Genomic DNA, 24294 nt, shown 5'->3' with positions numbered 1-24294 from the left:
CCATCCGCCTCCCATTGGACAACCGACACATCACCATGGTTACGGCCTGCAAAGTCCGGCTCTGACTGGGCAGACGGCCTGTCAATTGTGAACTGACCCGCCCCTCTGCCTCCTGCAATGCTGCCTGACTGCCAGGTGGGGCAGGCTGGAGAAGAGAAGCCGGACTCAGGCTCTCGCTCTCAATGTCAATGAAGTCAAACCCCACACCCGAAGATGCCCCAGCCCTGCGCACATTGTGGAACGTGTCATTTCAAGAAAAGTTTAATTCGATTACACCTCCTATAATTTTCAATACGAAATGCTTTGCCCTCGAATGGTTATGTCTGACGTGGAATGTTCTGCATATCGTAAATATTAAATGTCATCTAGTTGCATTGAAGCGCCCAAAAACAAAACAGCTACATTTAACATTTAACATTTAACAGAAAATAGGAGTAGGAATAGATCGTTCAGCCCTTTGAGCTTGCACTGCCAATTAATATGCTCATCATTATATGATGATCCATCCCAAAACCATGTTCCCACTTTTTCCCCATATCTTTTAGTCCGAAAAACTGCATCGAAATCCTTCTCGGCAATATTTGATGTTTTAGCCATAACCGCTTACTGGAGCAGAGAATTCCACAGGCTCGCCACTCTGGGTAAAGAAACTTCTCAATTCTAAATGGCCCAAGCCATATCCTTAGGCTATGAAGAAAACAACAAAGGCTGGAGATCACAGTGGGTCAAGCAGCATCCATGGAGATCTGAGAGCAAGCTAATGTTGAGTCTAGATGACCCTTCATCTTCACATGACTCCCATAAAAGGTCATCTGGGCTTGAAATGTTTGCTTGCTCTCTCTCCATAGACGCTATCTAACCTGCTGTGATCACTGTTGTTTTCAGTATAGATCCCAGTAATTTGTTCCTTTGGTGGTGAATCCTGGTTCTCCTCATCCTTATCAGTACATCCTTCCCAAGTTTATCCTTTCTAATCCTGTTAGAATTTTATAGGTCTCTATGAGATTCCTTCCCCTCATTATTCCCAACTCCAGTGAAGATAATTTCTCTGAACTTTTTAAACTATATTACAAATGGCAAGTTACTTTCTCCTGTGATCCATATTATTAGGAAGTGACAACCTTGCATTTTGGTTGAAAAAAATTCTTATATCATACTTAATTATTTAGTTTCCTTCAGAAATTGAATCTTACGCTCACACTTGTCATTTCAAAATCTTTGATGGTCTCCTACCTTGACACTGTATAAACCCCAAATTATCTAAGTCTTTGCCTCATATAGCTTGCCCAGAATTAAATGCAGGTGCTTAGCATCCCTATCTATCAGGTTGTAAGTTTGCTCGCTGAGCTGGAAGGTTTGTTTTCAGATGTTTTGTCAACATACTCGGTAACAACACCAGCGCTTCACTGAAGGCTCACTGATGATATGTCCTGCTTTCTATTTATGTATCTTGGTTTCTTAAGCTGTGTGATATCATTTCTGGTTCTCTTTCTCAAAGGATGGTAGATGGGGTCCAAATTGATGTATTTATTGATGGAGTTCTGGTTAGAATGCCAGACCTCTTGTGTGTGTCTCTGTTTAGCTTGTCCTATGATGGATGTGTTGTTCCAGTCAAAGTGGTGTCCTTCCTCGTCTCTAAACTTGCAAAGCAGAGAGGATATAGAGCTTCCTACCCTCGATACATACAAGATGCCAGCCCTCCCTTTGGGCATAAATTGACTACCTGCTGCTTGACCCATGGCTGCCACCTTCAATGACAAGACCTACAAACAAAATCAATGAAACACCCATGGGATCACCAATATCAGGCTTCTTAGCAAAAGCAGTAATACAAAAACTTGAACGATCAGCCTTTCCCAAGCTCCAACCCAAATTTTGGGTCCGCTACATGGATGACACCTTTGTGATTACAAAACGTAACAAATTAGAGGAAATCTACGCCATCATCAAGAATAACCTTACTGGCGTAAAATTCACAAAAGAGGAGGAAAATTACAAGAGACTCCAATTCCTAGATGTCACAGCAGAACAAACAGTTAGAGAACTTCAAAACAGCATCTACAGAAAAACAACACACACAGACCAAGTACTTAATTGCAGAGACAATCATCCCAACACCCACAAATGGAGCTGTATCAGGACATTATTTCACAGAGTCATAGAGATGTACAGGATGGAAACAAACCCTTCAGTCCAACCCATCCATGCCTACCAGATATCCCAACCCAATCTAGTTCCACCGGCCAATAGCCCTCCAAACCCTTCCTATTCATATACCCATCCAAATGCCTTTTAAATGTTGCAATTGCACTAGCCTCCACCACTTCTTCTGGCAGCTCATTCCATACACATATCACCCTCTGAGTGAAGAAGTTGCCCCTTAGGTCTCTTTTATATCTTTCCCCTCTCACCCTAAATCTATGCCCTCTAGTTCTGGACTCCTCCATCCCAGGGAAAAGACTTTGTCTATTTATCCTATCCATGCCCCTCATAATTTTGTAGACCTCTACAAGGTCACCCCTCAGCCTCCAACACTCCAGGGAAAACAGCCCAAGCCTGTTCAGCCTCTCCCTATAGCTCAAATCCTCCAACATCCTTGTAAATCTTTTCTGAACCCTTTCAAATTTCACAACATCTTTCTGATCAGAAGGAGACCAGAATTGCACGCAATATTCCAACAGTGGCCTAACCAATGTCCTGTACAGCTGCAACATGACCTCCCAACTCCTATACTCAAACCAATAAAGGGAAACATACCAAATGCCTTCTTCACAATCCTATCTACCTGTGACTCCAATTTCAAAGGAGCTATGAACCTGCACTCCAAGGTCTCTTTGTTCAGCAATACTCCATTGGACCTTTTATCTGAAATAAACTCCATTTGAAATTCAAAGATGAAGGCACCACTGAGATTCGAACTCAGGATCTCCTGTTTACTAGACAGGCGCTTTAACCAACTAAGCCATGGCACCTAAGTGACTCACAATACACTGTAGAAACAGGAACTATGAGCAGTTGAAGAAAAATACCTATACAGCATATTCAGGAAGAATAGGTATCCAATAAAGACAATCTGCCAATTTCTCAACAACAAACCCAAACAAGCAGACACAGCATGACCAGAAACACTTGCCACATTACCTTACATCAAAGACATCTCAAATGATTTCCAAACTACTCAGACCCCTTGGCATCATGGTAGCCCACAAACCTACCAACACACTTAAACAGCTGCTAATGAACCTAAAGGACTCAATACAAAAAACCAGCAAAACGAATGTCATTTACAAAACACCATGCTAGGACTATAACAAACACTACATCAGACAAACAGGAAACTAGCCACCAGGATACATGAACACCAATTAGCCACCAAAAGACTTGAACCACTATTACTAGTATCCTTGATATACAGACAAGGAAAGACACCACTTTGACTGGGAAACACATCCACCGTAGGACAAGCTAAACAGAGACACGCATGAGAATTCCTAGAGGCCTGGCATTCTAACCCGGAACCCCATCAATAAACTCATCGATTTGGGCCCCATCTACCATCCTTGGAGAGAAAAAAGAACTGGAAATTATATCACCCACCTTAAAAAACCAAGACACATAAGTAGAAAGTGGGACATAACACCAGCCCTTCACCGGAGGCTCACTGATGATGCCACCTAGTATGGTGACTAAATGTCTGAAAACAAAGCTTCCTGTGATCAAACCTATAACCTAAACCTCAATCTGAGCTGCAAATCTTTTCAAAAATCGCAAATGCCTACCCATGATAAGCAACATTGGCTATTTTGTACTTAATTGATTAATGCCAATTTTTGAGTTTCATATGACAGAAATCATATAAGAGTCATTCAAAACCAAGGAATAGTAGGGAAATTTCAATATTGGTAAGCAGGTTGAATCAATCACAGGTCGAGAAAATTAAATGGGTAAAAAAAAGCACAAGCATGTTGGGAAGTTGGTTCCTACCCATCAACTTTTAAGTTTTAGTCAAACAAGATAATGGGTGGGCAGCCATGGGTCAAGCAGCAGGCAGTCTATTTACTCCCAAAAGGAGGGCTGGCATCTTCTATGTATTGAGGTAGGAAACTCTGTATCTTCTCTGCTTTGCAAGTTTAACTGGTGCCAACCAGATATCCCAAGCAGCAGCAAATGAAGAATGACCCCAGGAAAAAGGCAAGAACCATCACAGGATCCCTTTCTCCACCACCCACCTGAGCAGGCAAACTTGTGATCTTGGTTGGACTCTTCTTGGAAGAACATTACCACTTGGAATAGAGTGTCCGATATAATCAATTCACAAGGTCAATTGGTGTTGACTGCCAGCAAAGACAGCAGAGTTATCCTTTCCAGTATTATTTGGAGATGCCAGTGTTGGACTGGGGTGTACAAAGTTATTAAAAAAAACACAACACTAGGTTATAGTCCAACAGGTTTAATTGGAAGCACTACTCCTTCATCAGGTGGTTGTGGAGTACACAATTATAAGACAAATTAAGCCCTTTTGAGGGAGGGAGGGTTAACATTCTGACTTTTGCTTGGGGGAGGGGATAGCATTTGGCACATGACAGACCTAGAAGTATGGGTTTTTCTGTATGCTGTGAAATGTTAACACCACAGCATGTGGCTTTTGTTGTTGACTTGTTCCAAATTTAGAAGTAATCCTGGTGTCAGGCCTGGCTTTCTGCTGGACAGTATGTACTCTGGAGAAACCCAAAATCAGCAAGGTGGATCCAATCCATGACCCTGGAGTTAATGGGGGTCTCCAACATTGGTTCTCATCCAACATGCCAAATTTGACATTCAATTCCTAAATTGTGGCTCAGCTTCACTGCTGAATCAGAAGGTTGTGGATCATAATTTTGTTTCATAGTTTTCAGCAAACATGCCAACATGGTGTTGGGGAGTGCTGCACTGTTTGAGGTGCAGTCTTTCAAATGAGAAATTAAGTCTAGGTCTTCTCTGTTTAAGATAAAAGATCCTATGGCACACTTTCAAAGAAAAGTAAGCCATATTATTCTAGCCAAGAATTATCGTTCCATGTACATCACAAAAACAGATTGTCTGGTTTTTGCCTGTTTGAATTTGCTGTGCATAAATTCGTTGCCCGTTTTCAACATTACACAATTCAAAATACTTCAGTACTTACAGAATGTTTTAAGATGTTCTGAAATGCAGTATACAAATGCAAGTTTCTCCTTTCTTTTCAAATCATATTTTCATTTACATTATCTCTGCAGCCTAATTAATCCTGCACCGGAAACACCAAATGTCCTATTCTCCAATTGGCCTGATGTGATTCTATCTCCCCTTACTTTATCATTAATGGCCAAACATGCAGCCTGGATCCTCCATACTTGAATTGCCTCCCCAAAAGCATCTACTTCTCCACTTCTCTCCTTTTAAAATTCATCTCTTCAATATGCTTTAGATTACCATTATTTGCTATCTTAGCTCAAACATTTGTTTTCGTTAAAAAAAAGCAGAAAATACTGGAAAAACTCAGTCTCTCCACTGAACAACTTCTCACCCTCAGTAACTTGAACCTCCATCTCAACTCAACACGCTCCTTCTCCTCACAGTTTATTGCCTTCTTCTTCCCTCTCTAATCTCTTCCTCAATATAAACCTGTGTTCACGAACATCTTTAGAAACTTCTCAAATGCCCTCACTACTCCCCCAGAAGACTCTCACTAATCCCCCAATTCATTGTATTGCTGTCTCTCCATATCCCTCTTTCCCCGCCCAGCACTACTTCAGTTTGTGTCTCAACTAACCAAATTGATTTTCAGGAGTTCATACATACCTAGATATAACAGTTTGTGCTGAGGAAATAATTTCAAAGCACAACAAGAAAAACTCTGCGTCAAGGTTTTGTAACAAGTTAGCACAGCAGCTTAAAAGTCTTTCCTGCTTTATAACAAGTTCCCTTTAACAAATACCAAAAAATTCCAATGATCCATTAAAGTATCTTTTTAGTAAAGTCATTCTTATTTGACATATTGTAATATAATCAAGTAAATTATTAACTACAGTAATCCTACCCTTTGTAATCAGTATAATTGGGATATAGTTGCATTTCAATTTGATGTCATTGACATTTGATCTTTCAGTAGCAAGCTTAACATAATACATTCGCTTTGCCAGTTAATATTGACATTCATCTGGTTATTCAGAAAAGAATTCTAAGTTTATTTCAGACAATAGTCTGAATAGTTCCTGATATCATTCAGAAGTCAGAATCTAAGTCAGCACTTCCTCAACACTATCCTGAATTTTACAGATAAATTATACTAACTCAGTTTCCATTGGAATCCATACCATTCTGACTCAGTGGCAACAGAATTCCCACTGAACCAATCAAGTTTCTTTGTGCATAGCACAAAAGGAAGCCTTGTAGCCTATACTGTCTGTTTGAAAACACTATCTCATTAGTTCTACCCCTCTGCACTTTCTCCGCAGCTCTGCAATTTTTCCCTGTTAAGTATTTGTCCAATTCACATTTGAATTTAATATTGAATCTGCTTCCAACAACCATCAAGCAGTGCACTCCAACTCATAACAAACTGTTGTGTAAAATAAATCTCTTCCCTTTGGTTCTTTTATCAACGACCAAAAACCTGTGTCCTCTGGTTACTGACTCTCCTGCTCATGAATACAATTCCCATTTCCTCTGTCAGAGCCCTCATAATTTTGAACACTGTTTTAATTCACTATTTTTCAGGGCTACAATTGGTAAGTTTATTTTAAACTAGCTGCAGTTCAACTCATGTCAATTTTGTTGCAAATTATATTCAAAATTATTTTTTTCAACAGAGGTTAAAGATTTTGATGATACAAGGCAACTGCTGGAAAAATTTGAGAACAACAGAAAATTCTGGACATATTGTTCTAAGCTCCCACCATCCAAAGCGTTTGTGTAATCCTATTTCACCAATTGGTAATTCTGAGTGACTGTCTTCATGGAGCTTTCTCCAGTTTTCAGAGTTTCCTTCGTCCACCATTTGCAATAAAGACTGTTCTGCTGACTCTTCATATATGCCCATGCTAGAATAAGGCTCCTGGAATCCAAAGAAAACTGAGAAATGCTTCTCTCTGACTACCTTGGTACCTGGGACTTCGATGTTGTGGCTATTACGGAGACATGGGTAGAACAGGGACAGGATTGGCTGTTGCAAGTTCCAGGGTTTAAATGTTTTAGTAGGGTCAGAGGTGGGGGTAAAAGAGGGGGAGGTGTGGCATTGCTTGTCAAAGATAGTATTACAGCTGTGGAAAGGACGATGGATGAAGACTCGCCATCTGAGGTAGTTTGGGCTGAGGTTAGGAATAGGAAAGGTGAGCTCACCCTGTTAGGAGTTTTTTACAGGCCTCTTAATAGTCCTAGAAATGTAGAAGAAAGGATTGCGAGGATGATTCAAGAGAAGAGTGAAAGTAATAGGGTGGTTGTTATGGGGGACTTTAACTTTCCTGATATTAATTGGGAAAGCTATAGCTCAAGTTCGTTAGATGGGTCAGTGTTTGTCCAATGTGTGCAGGAGGGTTTCCTGACACAATATGTAGATAGGCCAACAAGAGGTGAGGCCATACTGGATTTGGTTCTGGGTAATGAACCAGGCCAGGTGTTAGAATTAGAGGTAGGTGAGCACTTTGGGGACAGTGACCACAATTCGGTGACCTTTACTCTAGTGATGGAGAGGGATAAGTGTGCACTACAGGGCAAGAGTTATAGATGGGGGCAGGGAAATTATGATGCTGTGAGGCATGACTTAGGATGTGTGGCCTGGAAAAGTAAGCTTCAAGGCAAGGGCAGGTCGTGCCTCACAAACCTTATTGAATTCTTTGAGAAGGTGACTAAGGAGGTGGACGAGGGGAAAGCAGTAGATGTGGTGTATATGGATTTTAGTAAGGCGTTTGATAAGGTTCCCCATGGTAGACTACTGCAAAAAATACGGAGGTATGGCATTGAGGGTGAGTTGGAGGTTTGGATTAGGAGTTGGCTGGCTGGAAGAAGACAGAGGGTAGTAGTTGATGGCAAAGGTTCATCTTGGAGTGCCGTCACTAGCGGTGTTCCGCAAGGATCTGTTTTGGGACCATTGCTGTTTGTCATTTTTATAAATGACCTGGAGGAGGGGTTAGAAGGTTGGGTGAGTAAGTTTGCAGATGATACGAAAGTCGGAGGAGTTGTAGACAGTGAGGAAGGATGTGGCAGGTTACAGCAGGATATAGATAAGCTGCAGAACTGGGCAGAAAGGTGGCAAATGGAGTTCAATGTAGCTAAGTGTGAGGTGATTCACTTTGGTAAGAGTAATAAAAAGATGGGGTACTGGGCTAACGGTCGGATACTTGGTAGTGTGGATGAGCAGAGGGATCTTGGTGTCCATGTACACAAATCTTTGAAAGTTGCCACCCAGGTAAATAGTGCGGTAAAGAAGGCATATGGCGTACTGGCTTTTATTGGTAGAGGAATTGAGTTCCGGAGTACTGAGGTCATATTGCAGTTGTATAAGACTCTGGTGCGGCCACATGTAGAGTATTGTGTGCAGTTTTGGTCGCCATACTATAGGAAGGATGTGGAGGCACTGGAACGGGTGCAGAGGAGGTTTACCAGGATGTTGCCTGGTATGGTAGAAAGATCGTATGAGGAAAGGCTGAGGCACTTGGGGTTGTTTTCATTGGAGAAAAGAAGGTTTAGGGGTGACTTGATAGAGGTGTAAAAGAGGATTAGGGGTTTAGATAGGGTCGACAATGAGAATCTTTTTCCACGTATGGAGTCAGCTATTACAAGGGGGCATAGCTTTAAATTAAGGGGGGGTAGGTATAGGACAGATGTTAGGGGTAGGTTCTTTACTCAGCGAGTTGTGAGTTCATGGAATGCCATGCCAGTAGCAGTGGTGGACTCTCCCTCATTATGGGCATTTAAGCGGGCATTGGATAGGCATATGGAGGATAGTGGGCTAGTGTAGGTTAGGTGGGCTTGGATCGGCGCAACATCGAGGGCCGAAGGGCCTGTACTGCACTGTATTCTTCTATGTTCTATGTTCTATGAAACTGTATCCACCCCACATCCAACTGTTGTAGTTTGCAAAGTCAAATAGCCTTTTCACCCTGCTGGACAAACTGAACTTCTGCTGTCAGTCTGTGACACTTACTGATTTGTAGAGAAGCCGATAACCTGATTGCAAAAATAATTACTTCCTCTGCCCTCTTCCCATAACAAGGTGAAACACATTTTGTGTCCACGTAAAAATAAAACTTAGCTATTCTTGACCTAAACTCCATTTACTTCCAATACAAAATACATAGTTCATACTACAGCTCTTTCCAACCCAACATTTGGATCATTTTCTTGTGAATCACTATACTCATTGCAAACCCAGGGACAGTTGTCATCGTCTCCAAGCATAAATTCCTGGTGCTTTCTTCTTAGTAAAACAATCTAAGTCCTACTTAAAACCGCCCAGATTAATTCAGGCAGACTTCAAACAGATCACATGACCCTTTTTCTTTACCCAATGTTTTTAAGAACTAATCACAAAACTTCATGCTTTCAAAAATGCTCAGCTAGTCTGGTAGCACATGTGGAGAGAGAAACTGGTCTGTGTCCTTATTTCAGAGATTCATGACTATCCACAACATCTGAAAGACAGGACTGATGCATGTCCAAACTAATTGATTTGGAGACTGGGACTGTTAGGTTGTTAAAGTCGAAACGTGTAGCAGGTCAGGTAACATCCGAGGAGCAGGAGATTCAACGTTTTAGGCATAAACCCCGGCATCATCCTGAAAATTCGACTCTCCTGCTCCTCGGATGCTGCCTGACCTGCTGTATTTTTTCAGTGCCACACTTTTCGACTCTTAACTCTCCAGCATCTGCAGTCCTCACTTTCTCCCTGAAGGTTATTAAGGCCATTAATTAAATTATTAGATACTCAGTTCCAATAAATAATCTAAAATTTCTCACACAAACTTCAGTCAGAAGATGATTTGTGAAAATTGCAGCTGTAAACGTGTTTGATCAGTATCCGTATGTGTATCATCGGTATCAGTGCCAAATTATTGCTTTTAAGCATTGAGAAATATTTTCATCTAAAGAAATTTCTGGGACATGCCCAGCTGCCACTGTATGTGAATGTTTTTGGAGATGCGTAGGATCTCATCTATATGAATTCATTAACTGTAAACTACGAGCATTCTTGTAAATTCACTTCCAAAATATTCTGGAGATAGAAACAGAATCGGTAATGGGGTGATAGAAGATTTGGCAACACTGGTTGGATATCTTCCCAGAGGTTTAGTCAAAATACTTCTTACTCCAATCCCCTAACCAGTCAAACAACCTTTATGACTCCAACATTTTATAACTGACACATGAAAATGTTGAAAAAAAACAAAAAAAGACACAGCATTTTTAAAGCTTTTTATGATTTATCTTTCCACGTCTCACACGGTCACGTTTTGGTGATTATTTATTAATCCCTGGACATTCTAGGACAATCTTAGACAGCCGATAACCCTGGCCTACAGTGAAGATGCCTTTTGTTAATTGTTACAAAAATGATGCAAGGACTCCCATATTAATTAGGTGTTGATGTGTTGCAAACCTTTGCTCCATTTGTGGATGAGTGCCATGCCCATACAAACGTCCTGAAATTTCTTCAATTTGTTGTGACAGAGGAATTTTTATTTTGTTCGCAAATTAGGGAGAAAGCCCATAACATGTTTGTTAGAGTAGTTAACATCATTGTGAAACATAAGGAATTACTTTATTAATAAATACGTACATAAGAAATGGAAACCCTAGATGTTAGATTTATCCGAGAACACAACTCATGTTCTGGTTGGTACTTGTTCCCAAAAACAGTGTTGCCACACATTTTAGTGTTTTAAAAAAAATAGTTCTGGTGGTGCAATGACTTTGATTTCTGGTGCTCTACTGCTTCAAAGCAAATAATTACTTTGCCAGTATGAGATTCCTGCTTCAATTTTAATGCCTGTTGTTATTTTAAATACTTTAACTTCAGTTGTCACAGTGTTATAAAATGTGGACAATTGTGTTTTGAATTCCATCATCCAATTTTGTATCTATGACTTGCATGGAATGAAATGGTTTTTCAGAAGGATCAAAAGCAGATATAAAATGGTCCCAAATATCACCTGATCACATTGGTTTTGAGAGAGTTGGCCAACCCATGTGGACTATACAAGAGACAGCCTGAGCTGAAATTAACAATTTTTTCCCAAGGCAATTAAACCAGTTAATTCCCTCCATAGAATACATGCAAAGGTCTGTATGTCTTTTCTGATTTGCAACAATGAAAATCTTCACATGTTGCAGATGGAACATTACCTGCAGTATCCTGTGCCTGCAGCCATTTCTTGAAATCACATGGAGTGAATCGGTGTCTGGAGCGGGGACTCAGTGAGGTACGGGACACCTTGCAGAGCTGTGTTTGAAGGCCCCTTGTACACAAGGTGAATTCTAAGTAATTTCTTTTTATTCTTTTTGTAACTCAAAATGGCACTGGATTGTGTCAACAAAATACTTTTCATTGTATCTTTTGAGATATGTGACAATAAGTAACTTAGAAATCTTTCACTTCCACTTCTGGGTGAATACTCATACCAACGCTTCGGCCTTAGCTTTTGCACTGATGGCATTTTAAGAACAACAAATTGATGTTTGGGGATCAGAAGTCAGCACTCTATTTTTCCAATTATATTCCTGAACAATTCCCTTAAAAAATAATTGAAAAATTATTTTTAAAAAACATGCATCTTCTTGATCCCAACCAATCTCTTGAGCTGCAGGGTTAGTTAGGCAAGAATGAGGAAATTACCACACCGGGACTCGCTGTTTCCCTCCCATCCAAAATAAATGTAATGTCCAGTGTTTACTGCTAAATTCCCGAAAAGCTATGTTGATCTCTCTACTCTCAGACCCATCTCCTGTATCTGGATGCATTGTTCTTAAAAACACAGCTCCCATAACTTGAGTCAATGAAATGTTTAGTGCCAGTCTTAAACTGTCTGTTGAATGGTGTTGAAAAGCGTGGTGCTGCAAAGCACAGCCGGTTAGGCAGCATCCGAGGAGCAGGAGAGTCGATGTTTCGAGCAGGAGCTCTTCATCAGGAACGAGGGGGAAGCCCAAGGGGGCTGAGAGATAAATGAGAGGGGGCTGGCGGAGTGGGGAAGGTAGCTGGACATGCGATAGTTAGATGAAGGTGGGGAGTGGTGTTAATAGGTTGGAGAGGGGGGGGTGGGTGGATAGATGGGGAGGAAGGTGGACAGGTAGGACTGTTCAAGAGGGTGGTGCCGAGTTGGAAAGTTGGATCTGGGATAAAGCGGGGGGGGGGTTGGAGGGGAAATGAAGGAAGTGGTGAAATCAACATCGATCCCATGTGGTTGGGGAGTTCCAAGGCAGAAGATGAGGCATTCTTCTTCCAGGCATGGGGTGGCTAGAGTTTGGCAGTGGAGGAGACCCAGGACTTGCATGACTTTGGCAGAATTGGAGGGGAAGTTAAAGTGTACAGCCACAGGGAGGTGGGGTTGTTTAGTGCATGTGTCCTGGAGATGTTCTCTAAAACATTCCACAAATTGGCATCCTGCCTCCCCAATGTAGAAGAGACCAAATCGAGAGCAACGGACACAGTAGATGATTGTGCAGAAGTACAGGTAAATCTCTTTCAGATGTGGAAGGATCCTTTGGGGCCTTGGACAGAGGTGAGGGAGGAGGTGTGGGCACAGGTTTTGCACATTTTGCTGTGGCAGGGAAGGTGCTGGGAGGGGAAGGTGGGTTGGGCGGGGGCATGGACCTAACAAGGGAGTCACAGAGAGAATGGCCTCTGCAGAATGTAGATAAGACTGGGGAGAGAAAGATATCCCTGGTAGTGGGGTTTGTTTGTAGGTGGCAGAAATGGCGGAGGATGATGTGTTATATTTGGAGGTTGGTGGGATGGACGATGAGGACAGGTGGATTCTATCCTTGTTGCATTGGAAGAGGTGGGGTTCAAGGGCATAGGTGCGGGAAGTGGAGGAGGTACGCTGGAGGGCATGTCAACCACGTGGGAGGGTAAGTTGTGGTCTTGGAAGTAGGAGGCCATCCGGGATTTTCTGTGGTGGAATTGGGAATAAGGGACAGCATTTTTACAGGCGGCAGGATGGGAGGTGGTGTCATCCAGGTAGTTGTGGGAGTCGGTGGGTTTGAAGTAGATGTCCATGTTGAGTTAGTTGCTGGAAATGGAGATAGAGAGGTCAGGGAAAGGGAGGGAGGTGTCCGAGATGGTCCAGGTGAAATGGAATTCTGGATCAGTGGTGCTGGAAGAGCACAGCAATTCAGGCAGCATCCGAGGACAGGCAAAATCGACGTTTCGGGCAAAAGCCCTTCATCAGGAATAAAGGCAGAGAGCCTGAAGCATGGAGAGATAAGCTAGAGGAGGGTGGGGGTGGGAGAGAGTGGCATAGAGTACAATAGGTCAGTGGGGAAGGAGATGAAGGTGATAGGTCAGGGAGGAGAGGGTGGAGTGGATAGGTGGAAAAGGAGCTGGGCAGGTCGGACAAGTCCGGACAGGTCAGGGGATCGAGTTTCTGGAGGTTAGAAGCTAGGATGAGGTGGGGGAAGGGGAAATGAGGAAACTGTTAAAATCCACATTGATGCCCTGGGGTTGAAGTGTTCCGAGGCGGAAGATGAGGCGTTCTTCCTCCAGGCGTCTGGTGGTGAGGGAGCGGCGGTGGAGGAGGCCCAGCACCTCCATATCCTCGGCAGAGTGGGAGGGGGAGTTGAAATGTTGAGCCACTGGGCGATGTGGTTGATTGGTGCGGGTGTCTCGGAGATGTTCCCTAAAGCGCTCTGCTAGGAGGCGTCCAGTCTCCCCAATGTAGAGGAGACCGCATCGGGAGCAACGGATACAATAGATGATATTAGTGGATGTGCAGGTAAAACTTTGATGGATGTGGAAAGCTCCTTTGGGGCCTTGGATGGAGGTGAGGGAGGAGGTGTGGGCGCAGGTTTTACAGTTCCTGCGGTGGCAGGGGAAAGTGCCAGGATGGGAGGGTGGGTCGTAGGGGGGCGTGGACCTGACCAGGTAGTCACGGAGGGAACGGTCTTTGCGGAAGGCGGAGAGGGGTGGGGAGGGAAATATATCCCTGGTGGTGGGGTCTGTTTGGAGGTGGCGGAAATGTCGGCGGATGATTTGGTTTATGCGAAGGTTGGTAGGGTGGAAGGTGAGCACCAGGGGCGTTCTGTCCTTGTTGCGGTTGGAGGGGTTGGGTCTGAGGGCGGAGGTGCGGGATGTGGATGAGATGCGTTGGAGGGCATCTTTAACCACGTGGGAAGGGAAATTGCGGTCTCTAAAGAAGGAGGCCATCTGGTGTGTTCTATGGTGGAACCGCTCCTCCTGGGAGCAGATACGGCGGAGGCGGAGGAATTGGGAATACGGGATGGCATTTTTGCAAGAGGTAGGGTGGGAAGAGGTGTAATCCAGGTAGCTGTGGGAGTCGGTGGGTTTGTAGAAGATGTCAGTGTCAAGTCGGTCGTCACTGATGGAGATGGAGAGGTCCAGGAAGGGGAGGGAGGTGTCAGAGATGGTCCAGGTAAATTTAAGGTCAAGGTGGAATGTGTTGGTGAAGTTGATGAATTGCTCAACCTCCTCGCGGGAGCACGAGGTGGCGCCAATGCAGTCATCAATGTAGCGGAGGAAGAGGTGGGGAGTGGTGCCGGTGTAATTACGGAAGATCAACTGCTCTACGTAGCCAACAAAGAGACAGGCATAGCTGGGGCCCATACGTGTGCCCATGGCTACCCCTTTGGTCTGGAGGAAGTGGGAGGATTCAAAGGAGAAATTGTTAAGGGTGAGGACCAGTTCGGCCAAACGAATGAGAGTGTCGGTGGAGGGGTACTGTTGGGAACGTCTGGAGAGGAAAAAACGGAGGGCTTGGAGGCCCTGGTCATGGCGGATGGAGGTGTAGAGGGATTGGATATCCATGGTGAAGATGAGGTGTTGGGAGCCGGGGAAACGGAAGTCTTGGAGGAGGTGGAGGGCGTGGGTGGTGTCTCGAACGTATGTGGGGAGTTCCTGGACTAGGGGGGATAGGACAGTGTCGAGGTAGGTAGAGATGAGTTCAGTGGGGCAGGAGCATGCTGAGACAATGGGTCGGCCAGGGTGGTCAGGCTTGTGGATCTTGGGAAGGAGGTAGAACCGGGCAGTGCGGGGTTCCCGGACTATGAGGTTGGAAGCTGTGGGTGGGAGATCTCCTGAGGTGATGAGGTTCTGTATGGTCTGGGAGATGATGGTTTGGTGATGGGGGGTGGGGTCATGGTCAAGGGGGCGGTAGGAAGAGGTGTCCTCGAGTTGGCGTTTGGCTTCAGCGATGTAGAGGTCAGTGCGCCAGACTACCACTGCGCCCCCTTTGTCCGCTGGCTTGATGGTGAGGTCAGGATTGGAGCAGAGGGATTGGAGGGCTGCGCGTTGTGAGGGTGAGAGGTTGGAGTGGGGGAGGGGGGTCGACAGGTTGAGGCGGTTAATGTCCCGGCGGCAGTTGGAAATGAAGAGGTCGAGGGCAGGTAATAGGCCAGCGCGGGGTGTCCAGGTGGATGCAGTGTGTTGGAGGTGGGCGAAGGGGAGGACCCCTTCGCCCACCTCCAACACACTGCATCCACCTGGACACCCCGCGCTGGCCTATTACCTGCCCTCGACCTCTTCATTTCCAACTGCCGCCGGGACATTAACCGCCTCAACCTGTCGACCCCCCTCCCCCACTCCAACCTCTCACCCTCACAACGCGCAGCCCTCCAATCCCTCTGCTCCAATCCTGACCTCACCATCAAGCCAGCGGACAAAGGGGGCGCAGTGGTAGTCTGGCGCACTGACCTCTACATCGCTGAAGCCAAACGCCAACTCGAGGACACCTCTTCCTACCGCCCCCTTGACCATGACCCCACCCCCCATCACCAAACCATCATCTCCCAGACCATACAGAACCTCATCACCTCAGGAGATCTCCCACCCACAGCTTCCAACCTCATAGTCCGGGAACCCCGCACTGCCCGGTTCTACCTCCTTCCCAAGATCCACAAGCCTGACCACCCTGGCCGACCCATTGTCTCAGCATGCTCCTGCCCCACTGAACTCATCTCTACCTACCTCGACACTGTCCTATCCCCCCTAGTCCAGGAACTCCCCACATACGTTCGAGACACCACCCACGCCCTCCACCTCCTCCAAGACTTCCGTTTCCCCGGCTCCCAACACCTCATCTTCACCATGGATATCCAATCCCTCTACACCTCCATCCGCCATGACCAGGGCCTCCAAGCCCTCCGTTTTTTCCTCTCCAGACGTTCCCAACAGTACCCCTCCACCGACACTCTCATTCGTTTGGCCGAACTGGTCCTCACCCTTAACAATTTCTCCTTTGAATCCTCCCACTTCCTCCAGACCAAAGGGGTAGCCATGGGCACACGTATGGGCCCCAGCTATGCCTGTCTCTTTGTTGGCTACGTAGAGCAGTTGATCTTCCGTAATTACACCGGCACCACTCCCCACCTCTTCCTCCGCTACATTGATGACTGCATTGGCGCCACCTCGTGCTCCCGCGAGGAGGTTGAGCAATTCATCAACTTCACCAACACATTCCACCCTGACCTTAAATTTACCTGGACCATCTCTGACACCTCCCTCCCCTTCCTGGACCTCTCCATCTCCATCAGTGACGACCGACTTGACACTGACATCTTCTACAAACCCACCGACTCCCACAGCTACCTGGATTACACCTCTTCCCACCCTACCTCTTGCAAAAATGCCATCCCGTATTCCCAATTCCTCCGCCTCCGCCGTATCTGCTCCCAGGAGGAGCGGTTCCACCATAGAACACACCAGATGGCCTCCTTCTTTAGAGACCGCAATTTCCCTTCCCACGTGGTTAAAGATGCCCTCCAACGCATCTCATCCACATCCCGCACCTCCGCCCTCAGACCCAACCCCTCCAACCGCAACAAGGACAGAACGCCCCTGGTGCTCACCTTCCACCCTACCAACCTTCGCATAAACCAAATCATCCGCCGACATTTCCGCCACCTCCAAACAGACCCCACCACCAGGGATATATTTCCCTCCCCACCCCTCTCCGCCTTCCGCAAAGACCGTTCCCTCCGTGACTACCTGGTCAGGTCCACGCCCCCCTACGACCCACCCTCCCATCCTGGCACTTTCCCCTGCCACCGCAGGAACTGTAAAACCTGCGCCCACACCTCCTCCCTCACCTCCATCCAAGGCCCCAAAGGAGCTTTCCACATCCATCAAAGTTTTACCTGCACATCCACTAATATCATCTATTGTATCCGTTGCTCCCGATGCGGTCTCCTCTACATTGGGGAGACTGGACGCCTCCTAGCAGAGCGCTTTAGGGAACATCTCCGAGACACCCGCACCAATCAACCACATCGCCCAGTGGCTCAACATTTCAACTCCCCCTCCCACTCTGCCGAGGATATGGAGGTGCTGGGCCTCCTCCACCGCCGCTCCCTCACCACCAGACGCCTGGAGGAAGAACGCCTCATCTTCCGCCTCGGAACACTTCAACCCCAGGGCATCAATGTGGATTTTAACAGTTTCCTCATTTCCCCTTCCCCCACCTCATCCTAGCTTCTAACCTCCAGAAACTCGATCCCCTGACCTGTCCGGACTTGTCCGACCTGCCCAGCTCCTTTTCCACCTATCCACTCCACCCTCTCCTCCCTGACCTATCACCTTCATCTCCTTCCCCACTGACCTATTGTACTCTATGCCACTCTCTCCCACCCCCACCCTCCTCTAGCTTATCTCTCCATGCTTCAGGCTCTCTGCCTTTATTCCTGATGAAGGGCTTTTGCCCGAAACGTCGATTTTGCCTGTCCTCGGATGCTGCCTGAATTGCTGTGCTCTTCCAGCACCACTGATCCAGAATCTGGTTTCCAGCATCTGCAGTCATTGTTTTTACCAGGTGAAATGGAAGTCAGGGTGGAAGGTGTACCCCACCACTCCAATCGCAATGCCCTCCAGCTCATCTCTGCTTCACACACCTCTGCCTTTGAACCCCAACCCTTCAATCACAACAAGAACCCCCCTTGTCCTCACCTTCCATCCCACCAACCTCTGGATACAACGCAACATCCTCCACCATTTCCTCCACCTACAAACAGACCTCCCCACCAGATATATATTTTCCCTGCATTCTGCAGAGACCATATCCTCTGCGACTCCCTAGTTAAGTCCATGAACCCCACCAACCCACTCTCCACTCCCAGCACCTTCTCCTGCCACTGTGAGAAGTGCAAAACCTGCACCTTCTCCTCTGTCCAAGGCCCCAAAAGATTCTTCCACATCCGACAGAAATTTGACTTAACTTGATTAGATTAGATTAGATTAGGTTAGATTACTTACAGTGTGGAAACAGGCCCTTCGGCCCAACAAGTCCACACCGCCCCGCCGAAGCGCAACCCACCCATACCCCTTACCTAACACTACGGGCAACTTGCTCTCACATCATCTACTGTGTCCGTTTCTCTCGATGTGGTCTCCTTTACATTGGGGGAGACAGGATGCCAATTTGTGGAACGTTTCAGAAAACATCTCTGGGACACATTCACTAAATGATCCCACTGCCCTGTGGCCGTACAGTTTGACTCCCCCTTCCACTCCACCTCCTCCAAAGCCAAACTCTAGCCATCTGACATCTGGAGGAAGAAGGCCTCATCTTCTGCCTTGGAACACTCCAACCACACAGGATCAATGCTGACTTCCCCAGTTTCCTCATTTCCTTTCCCCCCACATTGTGCCAGATCCAACCTTCCAACTCGGCACTGCCCTCTTGAACTGTCTCACCCATCAGTCTTCCTTCCTACCTATCCGCTCCACCCTCCTCTCCGACCATTCACCACCATCATCTTCATCCCAACTATCACATTCCCAGCTACCTTCCCCCCAGCCCTACACCCCCGATTTATCTCTCAGCCCCTTTGGGCCATCCCCTCATTCCTGATGAAGAGCTCATGCCCAAAACGTTGATTCTCCAGCTCCTCGGATGCTGCCTGACCTGCTGTGCTTTTCCAGCACCACATTTTTCGACTCTGATCTCCAGCATCTGCAGTCCTCACTTTCTCCTGTATGTTTATTGGTGACTATGAAATGGCAGAGCAAATTTGAAAGGCAAATGGCTTAACTCAAGCTGTAGGCGAAAGTGGGTACTGTAGATGCTGGAGATTAGAGTCAAGATTAGAATAGTGCTGGAAAAGCACAGCAGGTCAGGCAGCATCTGAGGAGCAGGAAAATCAAATTTTGGGCAAAAGCCCTTCATCAGGAATAATGAAGAAGGGCTTTTGTCTGAAACAAATGATTCCTGATAAAGGACTTTTGCTGGAAACGTTGATTTTCCTGCTCCTCGGATGCTGCCTGACCTGCTATGCTTTTCCAGCACCACTCTAATCTCTACTCAAGCTGTAGCATAATTTATCTTATTTTGCATATCTTATATTTCTTGTCAGAAAAATTATGGGAGGTCAAGCAGGGAAATGTGTTAAATGACAGCATGACAGATCACAAGCTCAACAATCAAGGATAAATCAAATTTTCCTCTGCTCAATGATAGGGCATTTTGGGTAATTGAATTTGTTGTCCTAGCTTAATCTGCAGTTTGCTTCTGTACAGCTCCCTTTTGGAAAATAGGTGGCTCCATTTAACATTTATCCCAAAGCATGAATTAAATTTAAACACAACAAATACATTTGTAAATAATTTATTCAAGTACAGCCAGGAAATTCTTGTTTCAACTTAAATTGTCCAATGGGAATACTGCTGCATAAATATTTGATTAAAATAGCTAAGAAATTTGAACATCCCAGATAATATGTTGCATTGCATCCTCAGTGTTAATAAAAATCAGGAGCAAATTACTGTAGATGTTGGAATCTGTACTGAAAACATAAAATACTAGAGATCACACCAGGTCAGACAGGATCAATAGAGAGAGAGCAAGCTAATGTTTTGTGTCTAGATGACTCTTCACCAGAGCCAAAGTGAAGTGTGGAGGGGACAGCATTTATGCTAATAGTTTGGGGCAGGGCAGATATTGGGTGTAGGGCACTGGTGGAAAAAAGATGTTGATTGTTCTGCCATCCTCACAATCTGAACGATGGTGTATCTAACTGCCAGACTTGAAAGGATAGACAGTTCCCCTGAATAGGGGGAGCATAGAGAGGACAAGCTAAAAGGAAGGGAAGAAATGGTTCACAATTTGAAGGTGTTGAAGTCCAGAAGGCTGTGAAGTGCCTAGTCTGAAGATGGGATGTTGTTCCACCAGTTTGCGGTGTGATTCACTAGAACACTACAGCACGCCGAGTTCAGACATGTGGGCACGTGAGCAGGACACAGTGTTAAAATGACCAGGAAGGTTGGGGTCACACGTGCACAGACTGGAGGTGTTCTGCAAAACGGTCATCGAGTCTGCATTTTGTTCCTTCAATGTAGAATCGGCCACATTCGGTGCAGCGAATCCAATACACAAGATTGGAGGTGATTTAGGTGAATGCTGCTTCAGCTGGAAAGAATGTTTAGGCTCTTAGTGCGTAGGGAGGAGGTGAAGGGGCAGGTGATAAAAATCACCTTTCTTTCCGTTTCTGATAATGATCTGGAGGTGCCAGTGTTGGATGGGGTGGACAAAGTTAAAAATCACAACACCAGGTTATTTGGAAGTAGTAGCTTTCGGAGTACTGCTCCTTCATCAGGTAGCTGTGGAACCGGATCATAAAACACAGAATTTATAGCAAAAAGATCTCAGTATCATGCAACTGAAACAATATATTGAACAAACCTAGATATCTGTTGAGTCTTTCATCTTTTAGAGTGGGTTGTAGATTATAGTTGTTACACTGTGACTTGTTCCATGTGTATACTTACACCAATGAGTCACTTGGACAGCATGTGAATTTGGAACACTGCATAGTTTCCCCCTCATGACTGCAGATGTACCGATTGACTTGTAATATTACTGAAACACTTCCAGCTATGCATGACTCAGGTAATCTATTCCTCAAGGACTATTTGTTTGTTGAACCCTTTTATGATATTCTGCTTTCTCAAAAGTTACATCTTGTGATACAAAAATCATGGAAATCAAATTTGGGTCCAAACACGCAAGCTGTAACTGAACTGCTCTTTTGAGGAGTTTACAGTTTTGAGTTTGGAACTATTTTTACATTGATATAACACAGCAGTAAAAGCAAGGTAAACAGGTGTGACCAAGCGGCCAATGACCTAAGCAATTAGGTCTACCATAAAATTGGACACTCTAAATTAAATACAACTTCTGCAAGCAAGGTCTGATGGAATGCAAAGAGACCAAGGTTACCACAGGTCCAAAGCCAAGATCAGCCCAGACCTGTATTGCATAATGAACAGAGGGACAATGAGAGAGTATGAAAAGGTACTCAGCCAGAACAATAGAGAGACATTACGTTTGTGTATTCCCCAGCTTCAGGCAGACTCCTTAGTACCGTGGAGTAATCATATCTTAGAAAGGATGTGAGTATATATAGAATGACCTGGTCGAACTCCTGCCCTGTGACCCCATTATCTGAAGCCAGAGAATCGTCTAGAAAGGCTCATAAAGGGGGTATAGAATGGGACACCTGGTAGCCGTTCCCTCAGTGTAGACTTGGCTGATGAAGACTTTGTGTGAGACCCACTGTTGTCGACCCTGAGTGCAGCCATCAGTGGAGCTCAGTGAATTGAATCCAGCTGCCCAATGAAATTCATCAGAACAGGCTGTTCTGAGTTTTTACATGCAGCCAGCCTAGTTCAGAGAAAAGTTACCTCAAATTGTTGTGTCAGAGTTGTTTCTTTAATTTGACAGTGTTTCAATAAAACTAACTTCGAACTGCAGTCCTTTTCTTTGTCTCATACAGTCAGAGCACTTGGGTAAGCGGGTTTTTGACCAATACACTGCTTGAAGTGTCGGCATCGACAATGCAGAGAATTAATTTGTCATCAGCTGCCATTTCTGCCACCTCTAGTGAGATGCCATCACCAGTCACCTATTCCTCTACCCTCCCTTGTTAGCCTTCCACACGGAACATTCCCTCCTGGACACCCTGGTCCACACTTACTTTGCTCCCAAAAACCCCTCCTTAATCAGTAGGAGCAGGATCATGCATGATACTGTGATCTTTTGCTCTCGATTCTGTGTCTTATGATCCTGCACAAGAGCTACCTGGTGAAGGAACAGCGCTCCAAAAGCTAGTACTTCCAAATAAACCTGTTGGACTTTAACCTGGTGTTCTGTGATTTTTAACAGATTTCTCTTCACAGATGCTGTCAGACCTGCTGAGCTTTTCCAGCAACTTCTGTTTTTTCTTTCAGTTAATTTGCCGTATTGATGCCATATCATCTGATTGAATTCCTTGACCAATGCAATTGCAATTGGGGCATAATTCATTTTCAAATGTTTATAGGGAGAACATTTTAAAATTAGTGTAACTAAAACCTCTTCAGTTCTTGACTAACATTAAAAATTTAACTGACATTTGAATGTGATGTATTGCTGAGCTGAGTTCTGTGCCTCCATGGAAGTGAATTCTGACGAGAGGAGGAGTTGAATTTCTTGTTTCAGTGAAAAGCTGTAGAATGTCTGTTAGTGGCTTCACAAATAACAAGGTGTTCAACAAAATTGCACACTCAGAAATGTCATGCTCCAAAATTCCACCTTCCTGCAAATGTATTAAATGTTGGTTAGCTTTTTGACTTTATTCTGCTTATTTGGGGTGCTTTGAAGTCAAGTACAATGTGCATTGATGTTATTTGTTATTGTTTTATTCCAAAAAGTCTTACCTCAGACAAAATACCACCTGATTAGTTTGTTAGGAGAAGTTAAGTCATTATGTTCTGCTGCTAACGGCAGCTGTCAGCCTTGGTGTCTTATTTACATCAACAATGAGTTACTAATGAAGGCTAAGCCCAGAGGTCAGCTCAGCTTAGTCCCAGATATAATCTATCATCTCAACTCATGATTATCAATTTGGTGTCTTCTCAGGTCTCTACCTGGAGTTCTTTCTTATTACCATGATGCTTAGCGTTGTCTACTTTTGCCACTCAAAATAGAATTATTACAATGTTCTCTCTTGAAGCTTTCAAGCTTCTTCTTTCCACAAGCTACTAACTACCTAGAATGTTACAGCCTGTACTAAGTCCCACATCCTGATTACTTTTACCTGCCCCAGTGACCTGTTCACGGTTTACACTCTGCTGATCTAAGGCTGCACAATTTCTTGTCTCAATCTATTATTAAAATAACTACAAACAAAAAAGGCTAGATAAATGTTTGTTAAAGAGCAGGAGAAGTCTGAATCAGAATATCTATGGTGAGTAGGTGGTGTTGGGGTGCAGAGGGAGAGCGTTACCCCACCTTATACCCATATGTGTACAATGCTGTTTTTTTAGCTTGTATTTGTGTATGCTTTTACATATGGCAAAATTTCTGGACCACCCTCCAAAGAATCCAGAAGTAAATTCACTGGATATCATTGTTTAAAAGCGATTGATGGTCAATAAATTAAAATGATTTGGAGATGCCGGTGTTGGACAGGGGTGTACAAAGTTAAAAATCACACAACACCAGGTTATAGTCCAACAGGTGGAAGCACTAGCTTTCAGAGTGCTGCTCCTTCATCAGCTGATATCAGGAGATAAATTAAAAATAAACTCAAACACAATACAGGTAAGCAGTGAAAAGAAAATTAAACTGAAAAGTAAATGAACAAACATCCAAAGATGTGCAGGCCAGGTGAATTGGCCATGCTAAATTGCCCAGACTGTTAGGTGTATTAGTCAGAGGGAAATGGGTCTGGGTTGGTTACTCTTTGGAGGGTCGGTGTGGACTGGTTGGGCCGAAGGGCCTGTTTCCACACTGTAGGGAATCTAATCTAATCTAATCATTTGAAAGTGAAGTGAGCTCAAAGCAACATAAGAAAATCAAATCAAATATTTGAACACAAAAATCTGATGTTCAGAAAAAAGTGAAATGTAAAACTAGTTAAAAAGCAGGAAAGAGAAATTAATATTTAGGAAAAGAAGCAATGAGGAAAAGAGAAAAATTGTAAAGTCAAATAAACTGTTGGTTAGCAGAAGTGAACAGAAAACTGTAGTGGTTGTAATGAGATCAGTCAGGTAGACCTCATGGAATATGAGCTCCCTGATTGGACCAGATTAACAGCCCCAATCAGGGAGCCCTGACTGACAGAAAAGAACAGGAA

General features: G+C 44.8%; 1 non-coding gene across 1 annotated transcript; it reads right to left on the bottom strand.

The window, feature by feature from the left end:
* Positions 1-2898: 2898 nt before the first annotated feature.
* On the bottom strand, positions 2899-2972 carry trnat-agu (transfer RNA threonine (anticodon AGU)). The gene has a single exon. It is a non-coding gene; the product is annotated as a tRNA-Thr (tRNA).
* Positions 2973-24294: the final 21322 nt, after the last annotated feature.

Source organism: Chiloscyllium plagiosum, unplaced genomic scaffold, assembly GCF_037043375.1.
Source record: "Chiloscyllium plagiosum isolate Xiang-an unplaced genomic scaffold, Cpla_swu_hap1 HiC_scaffold_22, whole genome shotgun sequence".
Lineage (NCBI taxonomy): Eukaryota > Metazoa > Chordata > Chondrichthyes > Orectolobiformes > Hemiscylliidae > Chiloscyllium > Chiloscyllium plagiosum.
Note: the sequence above shows the minus strand (reverse complement) of the source record. Positions and strands in the feature narration are given on the sequence as shown.